Consider the following 9,976-nt stretch of genomic DNA (forward strand, 5'->3'; position numbering starts at 1 on the left):
GTTACAAGTTGCATACAAAAATTGTATGTTACAGTTTTTTTATTATAAAAAAAACATGTCTGGTGATGGAATCAATCAGATTGTCAGTGAGAAGTTGGACAAGAACAATTCCATGCCTGTAAGTTCAGAATGACCAATCTCCTTATGGGTAAAGGAATTTGGGACTATGTCGAAGGAGGAGACAATGAGGAGCCTCATGAGTTGTCTGAAGAGAATGCCACTACAGCAAACATAAAGGCATTCAAGGATTGGAACCAGGGTGCAAGGAAAGTCATGTATTGGCTTTAAATTAGTGTCATATACATGATTATCATATAGAACACATACATGATGCCAACACTCTAGTAGTTACGTGGTAGAACCTAGTGCAGATGTTCTAGACTAATAGAAAGGCAAGAAAATTACAGCTAAAACAAGAGCTACATACTATGGAAAAGAAAAGCATGTCTATATGAGTATGCTTTAAAGATCAAGGGCATTGTTGAATCCCCTTGGGTCTACCAATGTTGTTGAGATATCGAACTCATCTAGTGAGGCGGTGGACAGTGAGATGACCCGCTTGGGGGATAGGCCCCACACTTACACCACTGGCAAGGTTGCATACTATGGAAAAGAAAAGCATGTCTATATGAGTATGCTTTAAAGATCAAGGGCATTGTTGAATCCCCTTGGGTCTACCAATGTTGTTGAGATATCGAGCTCATCTAGTGAGGCAGTGGACAGTGAGATGACCCGCTTGGGGGATAGGCTCCACACTTACACCACTGGCATGGTTGGTGAGATCATGGGGGTGATATGCGGCCGATGGGATGACAGGCTGTGTGACAGCCATTCTAGAGACTGGCATAGTTATAGCGCAAGCTCATTTAGTTGGGTTCACACTATAGAGAACCCTAGTATGTATTTGGTTGAGTACCTTTCATATTGTGTGTACTCTTATCTTTGTATATGGTGTGTTGAGTGTTGTGTGAAGAAGAAGAAGATTTTCAGCCTCTCACCTTGTGTGCTCTTTTTAGGGTTTTGTGAGTGTGTGTGTGCTTGCAAGAGCTTAAGCTCTCTTCTCCCCTACATCTTTTCATGGTATTAGAGCCTGGTTCATGCTAAGGGCTGAGCTGTAGGCAAGAGAAGCATAGGAAGCGGTACGAGGGTAAGAGCTTCATCTATTCTTCCCTATTTGTGTTGGCAACTACACCCTTATCGGGAGCTCTACGGGAGGCACCGGCAAACGATCTCTGATTGAGGAGCTTTCTTTGCGAGAGTAAAGCTATACAATCCTATCGGACAACATTTTTCGGGCCAAAAACGCGTTTCGGGCGCGTTACGACCTCTGTTTTTCAGAAAGCAGGCGATTTCGAGCACTATGGGTAAGTCATCGATTCTCTGCAAAACTCTGTTTTAAGAACTGCAGGAAGACAGATTGGTTGCGGAGACATTGTGTGTGCTGCAAGGAGGTCAACAATTGCCATTGGGTGTATGTATGCACATTGAGGTCACTGGTTGTGACATTTGAGTGTAGTATAGTGCCACTGTAGAAAATACAGTAGTTTGTGCAGGACAAACCAGAGTGTTGTTTTTTGGTAAATTTGTGAGTCTGGCAAGATGTCAAATGATGGCATAAACCAGATTGTTGTTGAGAAGCTTGATAAGAAAAACTTCCATGCTTGAAGGTGCAGGTTGACGAATTTCCTGATGGGAAAGGGTTACTGGGACTACATAGAAGGTGAGCATGAAGAGGCACCGGAGATACCGGAAATCAATTCAACTGCTGCAGATGTGAAAGAGTTCAAGGATTGGAACCAAGGAGCCAGAAAAGTTATGTATTAGCTCTCTATCAATATACAGTGACACCATGATTGGGCACATACAGGATGCCAAGTCCCCCAAGGAGGCATGGGACACCTTGGTAAAACTCTATGAAATGAATACCAAGGCACAAAAGATATAGTTGAAGAATGAACTTCATATTGTGGAGAAAAAGAGTATGTCTGTGAATGAACATGCATTGAAGATCAAGGGTATTGTTGAATCCCTTGCATCTATTGGCATTTCAGTAGATGATGATGATAAGGTGGAAGCCTGTCTACGTGGTCTCGGGCCACAATACAAGGCGTTCAAGACGTCTATTCAGACTCGAGAAAACATTCCCAATTTCATAGATTTGGTGTATATGTTGATTATAGAAGAGAAGAGCTTGGGTGAAGACCAACAATCTTCACAAAACAAAAACAATTCAGAGCAACAGGCCTTCTACACAAGTTCAGGAAGAGGACAAGGTAGAGGAGGCCGTGGACGTGGCCAAGGAGGTGGCCGAACAGGTAATCAGAATTATGGCCAACAGCAGAGCAACAACAACAACACGTAGGTGGAAGAGGCCAATTCAGAGGCAGGGGGAGTCAAAGAGGTCGTGGAAATTGGCAAAGGTAGTATAATGATACACGTGGATGCTTTTTATTGTGGTAAGCCTGGACATGTGTAGGTAGATTGCTATAAGAAGCAGGCTGACATGCAAAATGGGAAATGCAACAAAACAACTGTTGATTCAGGTGCTTCAAACCACATGACAAGTCATGGGGAGTGGTTCAAGGAGATTAAAAACCTTGAAAGACCAGGTTTTGTGGAAACAGGGGATGACACTGCTCATCCAATTGCCCATGTTGGAGATGTGCCATTGTCTATGCAAGATGGCAAAGTGAAGTACCTTGTAGATGTACTTCATGTTCCAAACATGACAAAGAATCTGGTTTCAGTTGGCCAGATGATTGAGTAGGCTTTGCAAGTTCGGTTTAACCCTATGGTTGTTATGTTGAAGACTTTAAAGGCAAGTGCAGGTTGGTTGCAAAAGGCAACAGAGTGGGCAGAATGTTTACATTGAATGTAAACATGCCTAAAGTGAGTGGTGCTGTGATGTTTACAAATGGTTCAGGAATTGTTGCAGACACAGACATTTGGCATAAAAGAATTGGACATGTGAGTGTGCAGAGAATGAAGTCTATGCAGGCTAAAGGAATTGTGACAGGGCTGCCAAAGTTTAAAGCTGAAGGTATGCAGAAAATATGTGAAGCATGCCAATTTGGAAAGCAAACAAAGCATGTATTTCCATGTAACAAAAATGTGAGCAGAAATGCACTAGATGTTGTGCATTTAGATGTATGGGGTCCTACGAAGACTATGTCTATGGGAGGCTGCAGGTATTATATGTGACATTTATTGATGACCACACAAGGAAAGTGTGGGTATACTTCATGAAGGAGAAGGGTGAGGTGTTCACTCATTTTCAGAATTTCAGAGTTATGGTTGAAAAGCAAACAGGGAAATATGTAAAGTGCCTAAGGTTAGATGGAGGGGGAGAGTACTTCTCCAATGAGTTCTCTGAATTTTTGAAGAAGAATGGTATTCGGAGACAGTTTACATGCAGACACTCCGCAGCAAAATGGAGTTGCTGAGTGGAAAAACAGGCACATTGCTGAGATTGCGCGAGCATTGATACGAGAAAAGAATATGCCACATAGCTATTGGGCTGAGGTTGTTTCTACAACAATTTACATCATGAACATGACTCCAACTGTAGCCATACATGATGTAACTCCAGAGGAGAGGTTTACTGGGCAGAAAGCCTGATTTGTCTCATTTGAAAGTCTTTGGATGCATTGCATATGTGCATGTGCCAGATGAGCTAAGAACGAAGCTGGATCCAAAAGCTGAAAAATGTGTGTTTATTGGATATTCCCTTGAGCAAAAGGGATACAGGTGTTATAACCCTGCTACATGTGAGTTGAGGGTAAGCAAGGATGTTTTTTATGAGATGAGCAGCTGGTATGCTGTTGAAAAAGAAGTTGTAGGGACTGATGTGAGTGGAAATGTGGTTGCACAGAATGCAAGTCAGCAATCCCAGTCTTTGAGTGGACCAGGAGAGTCCTCATCTAGTGGTTCAGTTGATAGACCATGGAGTGGTAGGCTGCATCATAATACCAGTCCTACAAATGTGATTAGTACATCACATAAAGGCAAAGAGAAAGTGATTGAGCCCCTTAGTATGCCTAATATTTCTGCAGGGCATTCTCATGTTGATGGAGAGTCTAGTGGCTCAGAGATGAGACTTGATGAGGATCTTGGGATACCAGCTATTAACACCTGGTGTAAAGAAGGCTATGGAAGCCATGAACGCAAAGCTGTGAAGATCTGGGAGAGTGAAGAATCCTGTGCAGAGGTTTACCTATGATGGTTATGTGGCACATCACTATGCATACATGGCAAAAGTTTTACAGGTTGTAGAGCCCATGCATTGATGAGGCTATTGGAAATGTGTGTTGGGAGAAAGCTATGGATGAGGAGATGGATGCACTATATGAAAATGAGACTTGGGATTTAGTGCAATTGCCTGAAGGCAAGAAAGCCATTGGATGCAAGTGGGTGTACAAAGTAAAACATAACAGTGATGGAAGCATAAGCAGGTACAAGGTTAGATTGATAGCCAAAGAATATGCGCAGACATATGGCATTGATTATGAGGAAACTTTCAGTCTAGTTGCCAAGATGGCAACAGTGAGAGTTGTGATAGTAGTGGCTGCGTCAAAGCAATGGTCTTTACATCAGATGGATGTAAAGAATGCATTCTTCCATGGGGATTTGCAGAAAGAGGTGTATATGTTGCAGCCACCTGGTTATGAGAATGTAAGTCACCCCGAGCATGTTTGCAGGTTGAAGAAAGCCTTTTATAGCTTAAAACAAGCACCAAGAGCATGGTCTGACAAGATTTCTAAATATCTTGTCACTATTGGCTTTCATGTAGCCAATGCAGATTTCTCACTGTATGTGAGACACAGTGATAGAGGGGTTGTGCTTGTTGTCATCTATGTAGATGACCTGATCATTTACGGGGGACCATGATGCAGAGATCTTTGATGTAAAGATCTTGCTTAGACAGAAGTTTGAGATGAAGGATCTGGGGGAGCTCAAATATTTCTTGGGCATTGAGGTGATTAGGTCACCACATGGTATTGGATTACTGTAGAGACAGTATGGCTTGGACATGTTATCCAAGTATGGTATGACAGGCTACTGTAAGCCTATCTCAGTGCCATTGGATCAGAATGGCAAGTTGAGTGTAAATTTAGGAGAGATTTTGGAGGATCCTACTATGTATAGGCGCATAGTGTCTGTTTGAATGGGCTTGGCAAAGAGTACAAGCCATTCAAGACCATTCAAGACCTCCATTGCAGTCAGGGAGAATATTTCCAACTTTCGGGACTTGGTGTCTATGTTGTGATCATAGAAGAAAAGTATTTAGGTGAGGACTCTTCTTCACAAAGTAAGAACACATCAGAGTAGACCTTCTACTCCAATTCAAGAGTAGAGGAAAAGTTAGAGGTCATGGTCGAGGCTAAGGCGGTGGCCGACAAGGAAATCAAAATTCAAACAACACAATAGTCCAATGATTTGCAGCAGCAAGCACACACAAGTGAAAGAGGCCAGTCTAGAGGAAGGGGGAGCCAAAGAGACCGAGGTGATTGGCAAAGAAATCAAAATGCAAGTAGCATAGAGTGCTATTATTATGGTAAACCAGGGCACATGGCAAAGGACTGCTATAAAAAGCAAAATGACATTAAAAGTGGAAAGTTGCAGCAAGGCAACTATGCGTCATCTAGTAAGCAGGGAGGTGATGATAGAAGTGAGTAGCTGTTTGTGATGTAACACATGCTCAGTTCCATAATAGGAGATGTGTTAAGATCTCAAGATACATGGTATGTGGATTTTGGTACCTCTAACAACATGACTAGTCATGCTGAGTAGTGTAGAGACATGTAGAAAATGGAAAAACTAGGTTATGTAGAAATGGGCATGTTGGTAAAGTGCCATTGTCTATACACAGGATGGCAAAATGAAGTACTTGGTAGATATACTTCATGTTCCAAATATTACAAGGAACTTGGTTTCTATTAGATAGATAGTTGAACAGGGTCTGCAAGTGAGGTTTAATCCTCGAGGATGTTTTGTGGAAGACTTCAAAAATCAGTGTCGCTTGGTTGCAAAGGGTAACAGAAATTGCAGGATGTTTACTCTGTATGTAAACATGCCTGATGTAAAGGCAGCCATGTTTGCACATGGAACATGTGTCATTTACAGATATTGACAGATGGCACAAGCGCATTGGGCATGTGAATGTACAATGAACTGAAGTCTATGTAGGCCCAAAATATTGTTGCACATTTGCCAAAGTTTAAGGTTAATGGTATGCACAAAGTATGTGAAGCATGCCAACTTGGTAAGCAGGCCAAATATGTTTTTCCATATGAAAAGCATGTCAAGGCAAGACCATTAGATGTCATACATTCAGATGTATGGGGACCGACCAAGACTGCAACAATTGCAGGTTGCAGGTATGATGTTACATTCATTGATGGTTGGGGACCACACTAGGAAAACTTCATGAAGGTGTTTGCTCACTTTCAAAGATTTAAAGCCTTGGTCGAGAAGGAAAAAGGCATGCAAATAAAATGCCTAAGATCAGATGGTGGGGGAAAATATTTCTCCAATGAGTTCAGCGATTTTCTAAGGAATCAGGGAATCAAGAGACAGTTTACATGCAGGTACACTCCATACGAGAATGATGTTGCAGAAAGAAAAAATAGGCACATTGTAGAAGTGGCACGTGCCTTGATGGGGCTGAAAAAAATATGCCACATTATTTTGGGAAGAAACAGTAGCAATTGCTCTGTACATTATGAATAGGAATTATGAATAGGACACCCACTGCAGCTATTCATTGTATATGATGCCTAAACATAAGTTTACAAGCATAAGACTGGATGTGTCTCACTTGAAAGTGTTTGGGTGTATTGCATATGTGTATGTTCCTAATGAAGTGAGAACAAAGTTGGATCCAAAGGCAAAGAAATGCATCTTTATTGGTTATGCTATGGAGCAGAAAGGTTATATATGTTATAACCCTACCACTCATGAGATGTGAGTGTCTTTGATGAGATGAGTAGCTGGTATATGCCAGCAGTGAAGGTAATAGAAGATACAGATGTAAGAAGTGCTAATGCTGCACCACATGTAGAGCAGCAAATCACATGTGCTTAGTGGACTTGGAGAGTTCTCTAGTAGCAGTGGATCCAATGTTAGCCCATGGTGAGGCAGGTTGAGGACAGATGTAGGTACACATGTATCACACACACAGAAGGAAAAGGTAGATCATCCTTTTGTGCCTAATCTGCCCAGCAAGTCACTCATATGTGGATGGTGACTCCGGCTTTGTGAGCAGAGACTTGATGAGGCATCCCATCTATGGTTACTCCTGGTGTAAGGAGAATGAGGGCTATTTTGAGGACACCTGGTAGTGATCCAGGTGTACCCAGGTCTACAAGGGTTAGGTACCCTGTTGACAAGTTGAGATATGATGGGTATACAACCCATCATTATGCTTACATGGTTAAAGAAATACAGGATTTGGAGCCCACTTGTTTTGAGCAGGCACTTAGAAATAAGAAATGTGAAGATGCCATGAATGAGGAGATGGCATGTTAAGGCTCACCCTAACCATCCTTGAAACACATCCAAAAAGAGATTACCTGGTGAACCACAACTATTGTGAGGATCTTTCCAATGGCGGAGCTCGTAACCCTTGAGGTCTCCAAGCTCTACAACTCCTTGAGAAGCAATTCCACTGCGCCTCCCACGAGCGTTGTCACACCATCGCGTTGCACTACAGGTACGCATCCCTCCTCTCACCTCACTTCACTCATACACACTCACTAGCATGCATAATGGAAAAATAAGCAAGAGTAAGACTCAATTGCACAATGGGAGAGTATCTTGTATTATGAGAGAAGTTCACTAATATACATGGCCATAAGTGTTCACACTCACTTAAACGGTGGCCAACCGGGCACTTTAGGCTCATAAGAGGCCTAATGCTATTACAATGACTACTCTGATAATATATCCATGAAGTACATCACTTAGGACTTCATCTTGGCTTTCTACCACACGCTCTTAAAGTGGGAATTGCCATAAATACTCCGTCACACCATTACGAGCGCCTATCCAAGTTGTAGCTTTGGACACTGTTGCTTTATATCTTGAATGTATGACCCTTTGGTGTGTCTATCGTGACTCCTTGATGTAAGATAATGGTGGTAGCTCTTGTTAACCCTAGAATTGGGTTAACATTCCCCCCTTCCTGATGGGGCCGATCACATTCTTGTGTGGTGATCACGTCGTTGAAGGCCTTTGTGTGGGGAGAATGAACAAGCTTTGCCAATGGCTTTGATGTTCACGACGTTCAATGGTCTTTGTTCCTCCGGAAGGAATAAGAAAAGCTAATTAGTGAATGAAGAGGTTAGTGGTTTATGTGGAATTCCTAATGGGGTGGGGGTGGGGTTTTTTGTGAATGATTGCATTTTTATATTTGTGTGAGCCCCCTTGTTTTTTTTTTTAAGCTCAGCCCATGTGTTTTTTATGTTTTTATGTATATTTAAGTGCTCTTATGACGTAGATATACATGAAGTACAAGAATTGAGTAATATAGACTCTTATTGAACTACTCTATGTTGAAGTAGTCACTTGTTGGTGAGGATTCAAAGAATTACATCGACTTGTGAGGCTAATATAGATATCTTCACTAAGGATTGAAGATCATTGATTTGTGAAGATGGTGGCATTGTTTGGAAAAGTTTTTAAGTTGAAGGAAAATTCCAGGTGATGGGTTGTACCATCATTGACCAGGCTTTTGCCCACCACCATGGCCCCCACATCTAGAGATGTACCTGAAGTTGTCAATGGTGAGGCTTTGGTGCAAATGTTCTCTTATGCATGAGTATGGATATGTACTCATGGAGCAGCTCTACATTTGTTGAAAATACAAGTGAATAGGGTGTGTGCGGGAAAAAGCCCTTGGTTAGAGGCTGTAAAAGAGAAGATGTAATTGTGAAAGAACCTGTGAAAAGGTGAGAAGAATCTACTGGGAGAGAATAAAGGGTAGCATGAGAGAATTTAGGAGTGTGGAGTTATTCTGAGAGATATTCAGGGAAAAGAGAAGAGGTGGAGAGAATCAAGCAAGAGGTGGAGATATTCTGGGAGTGAATCATGGAGAAATCAATGGGATTTGATGCTTGATGTAAACTCTATAAATTGAGGCATAGCCCTAATGAGAGATTGCTGGTTTTTGAGTATCCATGCCTACATTAATCTATATCACTAATTACGTCTTAATCATTTGCTAATCACTTTGTTAATGATGTTGATTCTAGTGTTTGATCCACCATAGCTCATAATTATGCTCAAATTTCAACATGGTATCAGAGCCATGCCTAGAATCTATCAGATTCATGAGCCCATTATCTAATTAATTAGGATTAGTAGATAATTAGTAAATTATCAAATTTTTAGTTAGTTTTTCACTTCCCCCTTCACCCCCAGCCAGTGGAGGACTCCATTCACCTTGCACACATAGAATTAGGGCAAGCCCTTCTAACACAAGCTAGTCAACATCCTTGGCTTCAAGCCCATCAAGACGGCGTAGCAAACCGCGAAGGAATTTAGGAGAAATCGCTATTTTCGTCGGTGCCTTTTTTCTAAAGGAGATTGGAGATTTCTTCTTGCTTAGTTCAAATGTTCTAATTTCTCCTAGCCCAAGGTGTATTCGAGCATGCTCTACAAGCTGGTGAAGACAGAATTCGATTTCATCAAGTCTACATTGAGATCCAAGCTCTTCATCAAATCTGCAGGTGACTTTGGTAAAACAGAGATTAAGCTTTTAATATTTGGTCAAATCTTGTGTTTCTTGGCTTAATCCTCTACTAGACTCATTGCTATTGATGCCTTTGAAAGCATTTGAGCTCATTTGAAGTGTAAGGCACCAGATCTGGGCTCCCCGCATCCTCTGTTTTTTGCACACAAAACAGAGCATTAATTTGCTAATCAATGCTAATCACTGTATTTTGGTACAATTGAGGGTTCAAATTAACCATTAGGT

This window comes from Cibotium barometz, chromosome 33 (assembly GCF_041138505.1).
Source record: "Cibotium barometz isolate CiBa-2024 chromosome 33, ASM4113850v1, whole genome shotgun sequence".
Lineage (NCBI taxonomy): Eukaryota > Viridiplantae > Streptophyta > Polypodiopsida > Cyatheales > Cibotiaceae > Cibotium > Cibotium barometz.